This window comes from Rhineura floridana, chromosome 1, assembly GCF_030035675.1.
Source record: "Rhineura floridana isolate rRhiFlo1 chromosome 1, rRhiFlo1.hap2, whole genome shotgun sequence".
NCBI lineage: Eukaryota > Metazoa > Chordata > Lepidosauria > Squamata > Rhineuridae > Rhineura > Rhineura floridana.
In genome coordinates this window covers 238,834,494-238,849,998 of record NC_084480.1, presented here as the reverse complement: position 1 = coordinate 238,849,998, position 15,505 = coordinate 238,834,494, and the positions used below count along the sequence as shown (strand labels likewise).

Sequence of the window (15,505 nt, the reverse complement as noted above, 5' to 3'; positions counted from 1 at the left end):
CTGCCTCCTCCTTAGTCTCAGCATTGCCCTTGTATATCTCAGCAAGGAAGATGATGGGGACAGAATTAGAATTAATTGGTTCTGCCTATCATTGGTTCTGGGTCCATCTACTGTTGGTCTCCTTGCCTTCTGCCCTACCAGTGCCAATGGGAACCAGTCACCACTGATTCCAATCAAGCAGCAGTTGAACTTATTCAAAAATTCACCTTTTAGAAAAAGAACAAGGTCAAGAAGAGTAGAGACGAACAAAGGAAGCGAAAAAAAAGTCTAAAAATAATATAGCTTACACCCAACATTTGGGCATTCATTAGTATTTCAGGGGGATTTAACGTCCCAGAATCACTCTTGGCATGAAGAATGTAAACAATAGGGTGGTCCATCAAATAAAGCTATGTGCAGTGCAGTCCTATTCAAGTTTATTTCAAAGTAATTTCCAGTTGTGTCAATGGGGTGTATGTATTCCCAAATAACTGTGCCCAGAAGTACAGCTTTAGTTGGTTGATCATCTGGATTTTAACCGATCAAATTATTACCCAATTCACACTTAAATACATTAGAATTTTATGAAAACCTCAACATAGATACCTTTCTAAAAATATATTGATGAGTGAGGTAATTTACAATTTATAAATAAAAGCTATTGCTCTTTATTAGAAAGCAAGGCCATTTTTCTTTTTAATTTTGTGATGTAAAACTAATACCCCAGAGACAAAATAACTGAGTCGGATGCAACCCTGGCAGTGTAATCCTAACCATGTCTACTCAGAAATAAATCCAACTAAATTCAGTCGGGTAAATGGAATAGGATTGCAACAAAAATCTATTTATTTTAGTTTATTGAGGCTGCATTTCTAAACATGTATTAGGGTGTAAGCCCCATTGAACACAGTTGGACTTACTTCCAAGTAGACATGCATATGATTGCTCTGTAAAGCTTGCAATTCAAGTGAATAGTAATTTTTAAATCAATTTACAAGTCATAATTTTGCTAAAATTCAGAGCAACTGATTTAGAAACTTTAACTATTTTTTAAAACGTCTTTCAAATCTTCATTAGAACTTTTGAATTTATTTTATATTACACACTATGCAGCCCTTCAGTTGAGCTTTCATGGTAAGTTTACAAAAATAAAATACTATAAAATGACACACAACACCCTCCCCAAACCCTGCAGTAGCACAGTGTAAAAAAACTAGCACATTAAAATGCCTTGGAGGACAGAAATTTCTTTGCCTGGCAGTGGTGATGGAAAGTCGCTAATGTTGGTGCCAGGTATACTTCCTCAGGGTGGGAATTCCATACATAGGAGCCGACCACCAAAATGGCTCTCTCCCTGGTTGCCACAGGCATCTCCTCAGATACTTTGAGCAAACTACATGATAAAGTAGTCCATGAAAGATTAACAGATGAGCAAAATATATTGTGCGTCTCACTTTTATTCCTATCCGAGTCAAAATGCTTTCTTAGAAAAGAGCTCAAAATAGTAAATAGATACAAGACCTCTGAAGAGCAATCAAGTTTTGTTAGGTGACGGAAAACAAACAAAACCCACCTGGAATGGGAGTATGCAAAGCCAATGTCGTTAAATTGTTGGACTACAGCCAGGGAGACTTGAGTTTAAATCCTAGCTCAACGATGCTGAAGCTCGCTAGGTGACCTTGGGTTAGCCACCATCTTTCTGTTTAACCTACTTTCACAGGAATATTATGAGAATGAAATGGAGTGGGAGATGTTACCATGAATGCTGCTTTGAACACCGATGAGGAACAGCAGGATTAAAACTTCCACAGCTCTTCCAGGAGAAAGCTTTGCATCACAAGAAAAACAAAATGCATTCAATTATATGGATTCTGGTATTACCACCAGGGACCATTGTTACTGTACATCACTAACACCCTGGCCAATAAAAGTGGAGCAAAGTGGTCTGGTGTGAGTGGGCTCTTTTGGAAAAAAAAAAGATAAGTCAACATGGTATAGTGGTTAAAGTGTTGTACTAGGGCCATGGTTGAAATTCCAACAGGTTATGAAACTCACTGGCAGACTTTGGGCAAGTCACTGCCTCTCTCACAAGCATAAAATGGGGTGGGGAATTTCCCTGGAGGAACAGTAGGATAAAAAAGAAAGCCCTTGGGCTTAGGGCGGTATATAAATTAAATAAAATAAAAAATAAATAAAAATGTGATAAATAAATGTAAGTGACAGAGGTAAAATGGGTTGCAGTGGGCAGAATGGGTTCAGCTGGCAATTCTGATGTTTTATTTTTTTTAAAAGAGCTTAAAAACAAAAACTTTAAGGAAGCCTCAAGTGTGAAGTTGCACCTAACAGTCACCACCAAGCATCCGCTATACTCCCTCCCTCAAGATAGCTGCACCTTGGCTCTCACACTACCTGGACCTTGTGTGGTTTGTGTACTTCAAGCCCAGTCATTATGCACCTTTACTCAGCTATATAGTTCCCAATGAGACAGTTCAGCTTATGGTTTATTCTGCTAAATAAGCGTACATGCGATCTGCACCATTGGCGGTCACAGAAGTTCTCAAAGGATTTTTACACAGCTATTTTTTTTTAAAAAAAAGAAAGCCATGGGTCCCCCCATACATCAGTGGCTTTGTGGTGCCATCGTACCTCCTATTTAAAAGAATGCCGCCCCTCCCCCCCACGTGCCACCGCCAACACCTGCCAGCCATTACGCCTTGCGCATGCGTACCCGACTCGAAATTCCTTCTTCCCCTGCTCCGTAAGACTGCATTTCCCAAAATGCATTAAAATGAAAACGACAAGGAAGACTCCAGCCGGACTTTCTACCCGTTATGTAAGGTAGAACATATGCGCAGGCGCAACCCCTTCTCCGCTCCTCCTGAGAAGCTCGCCCCTCCAGCTTCCATGACGGCCCTTCCTTTGCGCTATGCGCGTGCGCTGCCTAATTCCGGCCTCTGCCCTCGGTAGCTAAAGGGCTGGAAAAACAGACGAGACGAGACCAGACGGGGGTGTGTGGAGAGGAGCGAGACCGGCGTTCGCGCATGCGCTTCGAAACTACCTCATTCTGTTCCCTACACCCGACCTTGTAAACAGGCGGTGGCGGCGGGATGGGGCGCCAAGCGGGGCCCGAATAAGGCCGAAGAGGAGCCAAGCTCAGCACAGCCACCCTGCAAGCGACCGGCTCCCCATCTAGCCCCCCTCAGGTCAGTGCTGAGGCCGCGCACCCGCGCGTGAAGGCTTCCCAACCCCGGGTTCTCTCCCACCGCAGCTCCATTACCGGCGAGTGGAGAAAAGTGAGAACGTGGCCGCTGCTCAGTCAGTAGCAGACGCTATGGGGATGGGCATTAACTGAGGTGCACTCTGTGGTGCGCATGCGCTTTCGCTCTCGCTCTCACGCAGCGCCCTCTAGCGCACTGGGGTGAATTTAATCGGAAGCCCAACTGGGTCTTAGACTGTCTCTTCTTCCCATTCCTCAAAGTTGCTCCTTTGGGTTAGTGGTATATTGGTAGCAGCCAGGTAGACGCTGCGGGTGGGAGGGGAATGATGTATGTCACGTGCACGTGATCCAAGTTTTATAATCTGCATTAAATGGTTCAGGCTGCAATCCTATGCATACTTAACTGGGAATAAGACCCTTTGGGTACAATGGCGTTTTGTTTCTGAAGAAACATGTGTTGTCAAAGTATTTTCCACTCGCCACCATTCCCTCACCCACTTTTGCAGAAGGGCCATGGCTCCCTGGTAATCTGCTTTGCACGCACAAGGTCCCAGGTTCAATCCCTGGCACCTCTTGTTAGGGCTGGGAGAAAGCCCTGTCTGAAATGTTGGCGAGCTGCTGCTAGTCAGTGTAGAGAAGCATAAACTATATGGAACAAGTGTCTGACTCAGTATAGGGCAGCTTCCCTGGTGTCTGTCTCTGCTTACTGCTCACAGTGACTTGTAGTGTGAAATCTCTAACCCGTAAATGTGCCCTTTTGTGGACTATGACAGGATAGCAAAAAGGTAATTCATGATTTTAAAGCCTGTTCAGGTGTTAATTGCATCCAGCTAGCTTCCATATTCTGGTTGTACAATCAAAGAAATATCTAAAATGGAAACACATTGAATGATCTTTAATGGCAACTTCTGCGATTAGAAAAAGTGCAGGATGCATTATTGTTATTGCAGAAAACACTGCTGCGATCTTCCATGTACCCTAACTAAAGATAGTTATTTAGATGTGCAAAAACAAATAAGATTTTTAATGATCTACAGAAGCTCTTCTGTATGCCAGCAGCCACCTTTCTCACGACATACAAAGGAAAGAACACCACCTTTATTGTGCACTTTGACTGCGTTCTAAGAGTGCTTTGCTTCTGACATGGAGTGTACCATTGAGGTGAATTCTACTAAAGTTGTCACTGCTGTTGTCATTCTGGATAGGTAATTAAAGGGACTTTTGCTAGTTTCTTGGTTTGTGAGGGAGGAAATGAGTGAGTGGAACAATGTTGCTGGCCTTTAGTGGGATACAGGTGAAGCTTTGGAGATGGGAAGGGAAGGCTCCAGTAATTTTCCCACCTCTTGTTTTATTCCCACTTCCTTTGCTTCATTCCCCAACTTCTTCCAAGTCAAAGACTTGTGAACCCATGTATGCTATGCTCAGTATTGACTTTGACAGGACAAGGAGGTCAAAATGTTGAGAATTGGCTATTTATTTATAAACTGTACACTTGCATGTGCACACATGCAGATTGATTTTTGTGTGTTTTGGAGATGAGCCTGTGATAACATGAATGCCTGATTTCAGGAAGGACTTTGAGAGTTGGAGCAGCACTTTTCATTGTATGAATAGGAGCAGCCAGGGCAAAAAGATATGTCTGTACAAGACATCTGAAGCAACTGATGGTTGTTGCTTCATGTATGGCAGAGGGAAGGGTATTCCATAGTACAGGGGAATAGTGAAAAATGCCTGTTTTGGGTCACCACTTTATGACACTTTGTAGGGTGTGGTACCACAAGTAGAATTTCCTGAGGTAATCTAAGTGATCTTACAGAGACAGATGGTCTGTCAGGTAACCTGGCCACAAGTTGTCCAGTGCTTTATATTTATTTATTTATTTATTATTGCATTTATATCCTGCCTTTCCTCCAAGGAGCTCAGGGTGGGTGTACATGGTTCTCCCACTCTCCAGTTTACCTCACATCAACCTTGTGAAGTAGGTTAGGCTGAGAGGCAGTGACTGGCCCAAGGTCACCCAGTAAGCTTCATGGCCCAGGGAAGATTTGAACCCTGGCCTCCCAGTCATAGTCCAACCACTTCACTACATTGACCCTCTTGCTATATGATAACAACAAGATCTTGAGCACAATCCAGTACAATAGGGCCCCACTCATAATAATAATAATAATAATAATAATAATAAACTTTATTTCTACCCCACCCTTTTTCCAATAGGACTCAGAGCGGCTTACAACTAAAAAACAACACCATTAAAACATACAGAAATATACAATTAAAATAGAATTAAACTATGAGAAAAATTAAAACCATAAAACATACGTTAAAAACAGCGGACAATTTAAAATAATAAAATCATATACTATAGTTACCAATCCTATGACACTTAATCCTGGTCGTTATCTATCCCAAATGCCCGTTGAAATAATACAGCGGGTTAGGATTCAGACCCCCGCCAAAAAGTGAAAACTGCTGAAAAGCAGATCAGCTGTAGCGCGGGGGTCCGGGACCTAACCCGCTGATGGTGCAGTGGAGGAGATCAGCTGTAGTGTGCTACAGCTGATCTTCTCTTCCTCCGGTGTGATCAGCTGTAGCACACCCTTGTTCTGCTTGTCGCCTTTATCCTGGAAAGGGATGAGCTCATCCAGAGTGCCCAGGTCGTTGTCGCCATCACTGCTGCTGACACCACCGGCCAGCTGCAGCTGAGGCATGGTGTGGCGGGGTCCCGGTGCAGTGGCGGGGGCGCTCCCTGCACCCTGCCTGCCTCAGCCCAGCCTCCCGACTCAGCCCCGTCCCGGCGCCGCTGCCCAGACAAAGTTTTGACACTTGCAAGAAGGGGTGAAGAAGAAAAAGAAGGCACCACTGAGCTTTTTTTAATCTTGTTCTGGTGTCGAAGGAATGGGATAGACGGGAAAGGAAGAGATTGAGGGGAGGCGTCACCCCAGAGGGGGGTTGGGAGGTGGGGGAAGGTGAGCAAGGCTAAATCCCCGAGTTGCTCCGGCAGCGGCTGGCGGAGACCCTTGCCTAGCCCACCCAGGGAGGGTCAAAAATGCAAGCGAGGGGCCGGGATGGAAGAGGAGGAGCTCCCGCTACAAACTGACACCTTGAGCCAGTGCTAGCGGAAGGATGGGAGGTGATAGAAATGCCCCCCTCCTCCTTCGCAGCCACAAACAGGGACGGCAACCACTACCACCTCTACACGCACACCCCCCGCTCAGGGACTTCCCCCTGCTTCACTCTGCTGTTAACTACCCTTTTCTTCACCACCACCTGTAAATACATATTTTCCCCATATAATACACTTATAAGCTCTTCTCCATTTTTATTTTAATTATTGAACAAACAATGTTACCACTGAGGGGAAAGAGGGAAACTCTTCAGGGGAAAATGATATTTTGTACAAAATAAAGAGTACAGTAAATCAAAAAAGCAGGAAATTGGACCCTCTTGTGTATCTTTTCCTCCGGCATGATCAGCTGTAGCGCGCAATCAGGTGGAGCTACAGCTGATCACGCCGGAGGAGGAGAAGAAGGGGGCAGAGGACGGGGCTGGCACTGTATCAGCAGAACGCCGAAAAGTGGGGTGCCGAAAAGTAGGGCCCTACTGTAGCCGATTGGCAGCTAATGCAGTTCCTTCAGCACAGGTCTAATATGTGCATGTCCAGATACTGCATGCAGCAATCTGACCACAGCATTTTGCACCAGCTACAGCTTCTGGACCAATCCCAAGGGAAGCCCTACATAGAGCACATAGCAGTAGTCCAATCATGAGGTTACCAGTGCATGAATCATGATGGCCATGCTGTTCCTGTCTAGGAAAGGTTGTAGTTGGGATATCAACCTAAATTGATAATAAATGCTCCTTTCCACAGAGGTTATCTGAGTTTCCAGTGACAAAGGTGCATCTAGGAGCACCCTCAAACTATGTACATGTTCCTTCAGAGGAAATGCAATCCTGTCCAGAACAGATGAACTCCCCAACTGCTGGACCTGAGAACCACTCACCCATAGTCTCTATCTTAGCAGGATTCAGTCTCAGATTGTTAGTCCTCATCCAGCCCCCAACCTGTTCAGGCACTAGTTCAAAACAGTCACAGCCTCTTCTGATTCAGATATAACAGGGAAATTGGTGTCATCAGCATGTTGATGACCATGTGCCCCAAATCTTTTAATGACCAGTCGCAGTGGCTTCACATAGATATTAAACAGCATTGGGAATAAAATAGTGTCCTGCGACACCACACAGAACAACTACCAGGGGGCAGAACATAATTCGCCAATGCCTTTTACTGAACCCAGCCCCATAGATGGGACTGGAACCACTGCAACACAGTGCCAGCAACTAACTCCTAATATACGGAGATGGTCCAGGAGGTTACCGTGGTCAATGATACTGAAAACTGCTGAGAGATCAAGCAAGAACAACAAGGTTACACTTCCCCTGTCCCTCTCGTGAAGAAGGTGATCAGAGCAATCGAGGCTGATTATGTCCCAAAACCGGACCCAAATCCAGACTGAAATGGGTCAAGTTAATCAGTTTCCTCCAGCTGTATCTGCAGGTGAACTGTCATCACCCTCTCAAGTGCCATATCCCCAAAAGGGGTATTTGTGAGTGGGTGGTAGTTGTCAAGTACCTCAGGATCCTAGGAGGGCTTCTTTGGAAGCGGCTGAACTACCCGCCTCCTTCAAATATGTTTATAATATACTGTAATTACAGAATTTAATGAAAATCCAAACATATCATGATAGGTTGAGGAAACAAATGCTTCCAAACTAGGCTGGTTCATATATTTACTAGAGCTATGTGGTTTCTGCTCTCCCATGGCTGGATCTCCCCTAGATCTGGTAACATTTGAATAACAGAGTTGGATAAGGAAGGAAGACCAGTGCTGTAGCAGTAGTGTTAAAATTAAGCTGTATGTGAATACAGCTTGCATAATGTAAGCAACCCGAGCCTGAAGATTGTTAAAGCATGTAAAAGAAGTTCCATTTTCAGACTTGTGTTCTTGGTTACCACTGAAAGTTTTTCTTATTCCAACCTGAGACTGATTTCTGATTTGGAAGTCCCATGTTCAGTATTCCATCCCATTTCTGCATTGCTTCCTCTGTACTAGAGTACTGGCCACTGCTGTCAGACAGATTTCATATTCTGACTTCAGAGTTAAAGGGGGCCTTTCCAATGTTTCTCGTGATTGGAGCACCTTTGCCAAGCACCAGCTAAAACAACTATCTCTTTTATTCAGGAAAGCCTGAAGGAGGGGTGTTCTCTGGCTGCTACCCCATGATGGTGCTCCTCTGCTGAACTTTGCTGAACCTGACAGGAAAGGGGCAAGAACAGGATGTTAGTGACCATAATTCTTGGCTGCCAAGGCCAGCCAAAAATTATGGACCCCTGTGCTGATGTCACAAAGTCAAATGCCTCCTTAAAGTGGGGAAAAGCAGTGATATCCCTCTGTTTAGTTCTTGGTGCAATCCAGCCAGAATTAGCCTCAATCCACTTTTAGTTCCCACAGACTTCAATGAGAAACATACTATGTGCTTACCTCTCTTTCCCTTAGAAATCAGTAGGACCTAAAAGTGTCTGACATTGGCTGGATTGTGCCCTTTCTTTTCATGTGTTTATAGGACTGGGGAGGGCAGACATGAGAGAACTAGAAAAGGTTCCCAAATGCAAAGATGTATCACTGAACACTAAAGTCAGAATCATTCAGACCATGGTATTCCCGATCTCTATGTATGGATGTGAAAGTTGGACAGTGAAAAAAGAAGAGAAAAATCAACTCTTTTGAAATGTGGTGTTGGAGGAGAGCTTTGCGCATGCTATGGACTGCGAAAAAGACAAATAATTGGGTGTTAGAACAAATTAAACCAGAACTATCACTACAAGCTAGAATGATGAAACTGAGGTTATCATACTTTGGAAACATCAGGAGAAGACATGATTCACTAGAAAAGACCATAATGCTGGGGAAAACAGAAGGGAGTAGAAAAAGAGGAAGGCCAAACAACAGATGGATTGATTCCATAAAGGAAGCCACAGACCTGAACGTACAAGATCTGAACAGGGTGGTTCACAACAGATGCTCTTGGAGGTCACTGATTCATAGGGTCGCCATAAGTCTTGAAGGCATATAACAACAACATAAATGGGTTTTCTGGATTTAAGGGGATAGTTCATCCAGCTAAGCTATTTTTTTTCTTTTTTTGTTCAGGCAAACATGCTGTCAAATTTGAGCATGTGTGGGCATGTGATATTAGCTGTGGCAGAGCAACTGAGAAAATTGGAATAAGAAATTGTTTTCCAAAACTGTTCAGCACCAGAAAGACAGAAAATATTCTATATTTGTTATTTGTTCCAACATAACTTTGAGATAGACTTCTGATGATAAAGGTTAAAATGTATCTGAATGTGCTGATAATCTGCATGAAGAGTAAATTGTGTGTGGGCCTCTGTTGCAGCTGTGCTTTTAACGAAATGGGAACTTGAAATAGGTCAAATCAGGTTTTATTTATTTATTTATGTCATTTCTATACCACTTTATATTATTTGGAAAACAAATCTCAGAACAGTTTACAACCTAGATTAAAACATTGAACAAAACATCACAAAATATTAAAAGAAAACATTACAAATTCAAGCCAAATATAAAAAACACATTCAAAACAGCATAATTATCAGAAAAATAAAAGTATTCTCTTAAACATAAACATTATAAGTTAATAATTGTTTGTTTATGATATGTAGATTCTTTGTATTCCTTCTTGGTGGCCACCTTACACTTAAAGCCACCTTACAGACACTTTTCTAGCTTGTAGTCTTGCAGGGTCAGTGGTTGGACTAGTCAAAACTCAGTTATGCATAGGACTGCAGCCTTAGGGGAGAAAGCTTCAGTTCTGAAATACAGGGCTACATTTTCAGAATGATTCATCTTCTGATTAAGTGGCAATGTAGGTACTCTGAAATATTTGGTCCAGGGCGAGAAGTGCATGTAGCACAGGGCTACTATCTGTGACTGGATCTTCCAATTTTAATTGTAAACCTGTTTCAGGGGGGTTTAGGTTTGGTTGGTGCAGTGGTGTTGAAGAAAGGAGAGTTTAACCCCTTTCCTTTACACAGTTTCCCTGATGTAAACCACCAAGGTGTTATTAGCCATGTGGAGGGGGGGGGGAACCTACTTGTATCTCTTGCATCACTTGTGGTTTGGCACTTGCTCTTGGCTGTGCAACTTCATTGGAGGGCCTTTGTAATACTTTCATTAGGTATAATTGTAGAAAAAGAGTGACTCACATGGGAATTATGAGTTGTCCTGATCATTTGTATGCCATGATTCTGGATTTGGAAATAAAAACTTGTTCTGCCAGTGCATAGTGTGCACATGATATACTTTTGAACTGAGAGGACAGAGTGTACTTTACAGGATTGCAAGTCAGCCTGTAGGCAATGATAGCCAAGGCAAGAGACTCCAACAAGAAGTTTCATAGCTTTGCCCTAAGGCAGGCTTCAAGTTCTGTGATGGAAATAAACAGTTTACATGCAGGAAATTGGCAGGACATACTTTAAAATTGTGTGCTATTATATGGCTTGTTTTAGGATCCTACCCCAACATATGAATTTCTGCCCTCAGAATTAACATAAATTGAAGGGACAATGGGCTATTAGGAGTGTAGGGCAAGAATTTGGATCCAGGGAGAAAAAGTGTGCAGAGTGAAGAAAATCTTGAACTGCTAAGATTAACTCTGATCTCTGAAGCTTTAGCAGACGTCTTTGAAATGTACTTCTGGATATTCGAGAGTTTCTTCTATTCTGCCAGTTGCAACATATGCAGTGAATTTTAAATTTCAGGTCCCTTTGCTTAAAGTTATGACTTTAGAACTCCTTGGATAATGTTTCACTCCTTGCAAAACCAGCAAGTTGTGAGGTTGAGGATGGCTGTAGAATTTTCTGTCTGATGTGCATACCAACAACCCATTACCCATGGTGTGTTGTGATAGCATTGCATGGGGTGTATTCCTTTGTTTAAAGCACTTGCACTCTGCCTTTCCTGCTTGTTGAAGGTAGCACACAGTAACAAAATACATTTAAATATGTTTTAAAAGGCCCAACAGAACAGAATAGTCCATTTTAAAAATGGCATGGTTTGCTTTGTGTTGAAAGTGGATGATGATTTTTTCCATCTTGATGTCACTGATCTACAGTCCTGTCACTGTTATAGACTTCCAGACAAAAGTCCATTACTCTTGGCAATTTCCACTTGGGTGACATGTTTCGTTGGTTCAGTTCGAGGACATGGACAAGGTGCTTGGACAGGTTCGTGCGACCACTTCGGTACTGGATCCTTGCCCCTCTTGGCTAATTAAAACTAGCAAGGAAGGAACAGTTGGCTGGGCCAAGGAAGTGATTAATGCCTCTTTACGAGAGGGAGTGGTCCCTGGCTGTCTGAAAGAGGCGGCAGTGAGACCACTCCTGAAAAAACCTTCCTTGGACCCAGAGGATGTCAGCAGCTACAGACCAGTAGCCAATGTTCCGTTCCTGGGCAAGATCCTGGAACGTGTGGTTGCTGACCAGGCGCTATTGGATGAAACCGATTATCTAGATCCATTTCAATCGGGGTTCAGGCCTGGTTTTGGCACTGAGACTGCCTTGGTCGCCCTGTTTGATGACCTATGTCGGGAGAGAGACAGAGGGAGTGTAACTCTGTTGATTCTCTCAGCGGCTTTTGATACCATCGACCATGGTATCCTTCTGGAGAGGCTTGCGGAATTGGGAGTTGGAGGTACTGCTTGGCAGTGGTTCCGCTCCTACTTAGCGGGTCGTCTCCAGAAGATAGTGCTTGGGGAACATTGCTCGACACCGTGGGTTCTCCAATGTGGGGTCCCGCAGGGTTCGGTTCTGTCTCCCATGCTTTTTAACATTTATATGAAGCCACTGGGGGCGGTCATCAGGAGTTTTGGAGTGCATTGTCATCAGTATGCTGATGACACGCAGCTCTACTTCTCCTTTACATCTTCTTCAGGTGAGGCAGTCGACGTGCTGAACCGTTGCCTGGCTGCGACAATGGACTGGATGAGAACTAACAAACTGAGACTCAATCCTGACAAGACTGAGATGCTGTTGGTGGATGGTTTCTCTGATCGGATGGTGGATATATACCCTGTCCTGGATGGGGTTACACTCCCCCTAAAGGAACAGGTGCGTAGTCTGGGAGTCATCTTAGACTCTTCCCTCACACTTGAGGCTCATGTAGCCTCGGTGGCCCGGAATGCGTTCTACCAACTTCGGTTGGTAGCCCAGCTACGTCCCTATCTGAGTAAGGAGGACCTCTCATCAGTGGTACATGCTATGGTAACCTTGTGTCTGGACTACTGCAATGCGCTTTACGTAGGGCTACCTTTGAAGACGATTCGGAAGCTACAGCTAGTGCAAAATGCGGCGGCCAGAATGCTAACAAGAACTAAGCGGTCTGAGCATATAACACCTGTGCTAGCCCGTTTGCACTGGCTTCCAATATGCTTCCGGGCCAGATTCAAAGTGTTGGTACTTACCTATAAAGCCTTATACGGCACGGGACCACGATATCTGTCGGAACGCCTCTCCCGATATGAACCGGCCCGTACACTACGGTCTACTACGAAGGCCCTCCTCCGGGTTCCGACTCATAGGGAAGCCCAGAGAGTGGTGACAAGATCTAGGGCCTTCTCAGTGGTGGCCCCCGAACTATGGGATGGTGTCCCCGAGGAGGTGCGCCTGGCGCCGACACTATCATCTTTTCGGCGCCAGGTTAAAACCTTTCTCTTCTCTGAGGCATTTTAATTCCTGTTAATTCTAAATTATTATATTTTGATTTTAGACTGTACAGTTTTGTGTACAGTTTTGTGTTATTTTTATTGTATTTTTAATGTTCACTGCCCAGAGAGCTGTTGCTAGTCGGGCGGTATATAAGCTTAATTAAATAATAAATAAATAAATAATAAATAAAAGACATAGGGTTATCTTCAAAATAGCGCTAAGCCTCTGGTTCTGTCAGCTCAGGGATTTCTCCTTGTGCAACGGAGCGTTCTCCCCCTTTCTTCCCCCCACGTGCTCCCTAAATCTGTTCTCATTTCCCCCCCACCCCTCCAGAGCAGATTTGGGGGAGGAGAGGAAGGAAAGCCCCTTGCACTAGCGCTGTTGCTTGTGCTAGTGCTTTTATTTAGTTGAATGGCATCCATAGTTTGGAATGGAAAAAAAACCTGGATAGACATCATGTGCACGTTGGTGTACGTGGAAGTCATTTTTCAAAATGACCACTGGCCATTCTCCTCCGGCAGCACCTATCTCGTGAACCATGACACCTACAACCATAAATTTGTCAAGTTGTAAGCTTTAAATATATATTATATAATGCCAATAATGCCTAAAATATGTAGAAGCATATAAGAAACTTGGGAGTGTGCACCCAAAATAAGCTTTGGGCCACCACAAAGGATATATCTACATCCTCAGTAGAATGTCCTCTACAAGATACCATTCAATGGCATCTTACCCAATAATTTGTTTGGAAACAAGATACTATCAAACACAGTGCCCCATACCAATCATAGCCAAAATACATAGAATAGTATAATGTGTGTGCCCTCTCCCCATAACATTTGAGAAACCCCAAATCATAGATTCACACCTCCAGAAGTGAATTTGTACATTTCTAGCAATTATTGGTGTGGATTATTGTACTGCTCAGTGTCTTGCACCCAAACGACTGAGTACTTGGCCAAGACTGAGTTGGTGCCATCTCATAGAGGATGCTACCTAGATGTGCGAGGATAATTTGTGGAGAGCCAAAGCTTATTATGGGATGCACATCCCCAGTTCCTCATTCTTCTACATATTTTACATACTTTCTACATATGTTCACACCCCTCACAGTGTTGTTCACCAAACAAAACATTGGACCAGGCACAATTCACTGCCATCTACTGTTACCAATTTGAGCAGTAATACCCATTTGCCTGTGAAGTGCTTTTAAGAGCTCTGAACATCACTGTTGTGTTGGGGATGGAGGCTTTTTGAGGAACCTCAATTACTGCCTGCCCCCCTCTGATGTGTGTGTTCTCTGTTTCTCCTCAGTAAAATATCTAATGAATGGAGTGGGGGGGAAGATGACTTCTTAAAATGAAACTATAGTAAGGACCACCTAAGCCCTTATATCCCAGATTGATCACCGAGATGATCTGGTGGAGTGCTGTTAGCTGTCCCTGTGTTACAGATGCCTGACAAGTCTCTATTAGAAGTCGGGCATTTAGCGTCACCTGTCCCATGCTGTGGAACAAGTCTTCCAGCAGAGGTTCAGCTGATATCCTCGCTTTTGATTTTCAGGCATCTCTTGAAGGACTTTGTATACTGGCAGGCTTTGCAGCTGTTGAAATTGTTTGCTCAGTCATTTTAATGATTATTTAAATTGTTTTTTAGTGGTATAATATCAGTGTTGTAGACCACCCTGATATTTCAAGATATGGCAGTACAGAAATCCTTTTTAAAATAAATATGTGTAAATATAAAATAAATATTAAGGTGCCTGGTGGGAAAACAACTTGGAAAACTAAATGAAAGAAAGAAGACTGTATTTGGAGACTTGGGCCTACCAAGTTGTCAACTTAAGTATCTAGGGGAAGTTAAATCGACCCTTTCTAGCAAACATTAGTATTAATAATCACATTTTTACCTCCAGCTCTTTCCACCAAAATTAATATGAATGTAGAATGCGTATGTGTCTGCCTGAAAGAAGCGCAAAATGTCTGGGAAATGGTCGAAGTGTAAATGTGGGTTGTTTGCACAATGCAAACAATTGCATCATATTTCTCTTTGCAAGTTTATTTATTTATTTAATTTATATCCTACCCTTCTTCCCAGAAGGAGCCTCAGATCCAGAAGCACCCGTCACATTTTTTTTCTCATGAAAGCACCTGGTTAGTTTTAGCAAAATTGTTAACTATTGAGTAAGCTGGACATTTTTCATAGTTTAAACATTTGAGTAACACAAAGCAATTTAATTAAGTTAATTTGATGAGCAGTTCGCTGTAAGATGCTTTCTCAAATGTATCCACTTCTTAATATGATATGCTTGATATCCACTTCTTGAAATTAGGAGTAGTAGAAATAGTTGGAATCATTATTCAGTTTAGTGGTCTAGCCAAAGTCTTACAATTCATGTGCCGGATGTGGCCTGTGAACCCCAATTTTGCAGCCTGCTAACAGGTTTAAAGTAGAATATGTTGCCTAACAGTGTACCTTGTCTGATTGTAGTGCTGCTTATTTTTCACAACAAAGCATGCC

General features: G+C 43.3%; 1 protein-coding gene across 1 annotated transcript in view; it reads left to right on the top strand.

Annotated features, from left to right (window-relative positions):
- Positions 1 to 2,775: 2,775 nt before the first annotated feature.
- RALBP1 (ralA binding protein 1) overlaps positions 2,776 to 15,505 on the top strand; it is a 43,615-nt gene continuing 30,885 nt past the window's right edge. Inside the window, exon 1 of the mRNA XM_061595458.1 lies at positions 2,776 to 3,182. The gene's annotated coding sequence lies outside the window, so the exon portion shown is untranslated. The remainder of the gene's footprint in view (positions 3,183 to 15,505) is intronic.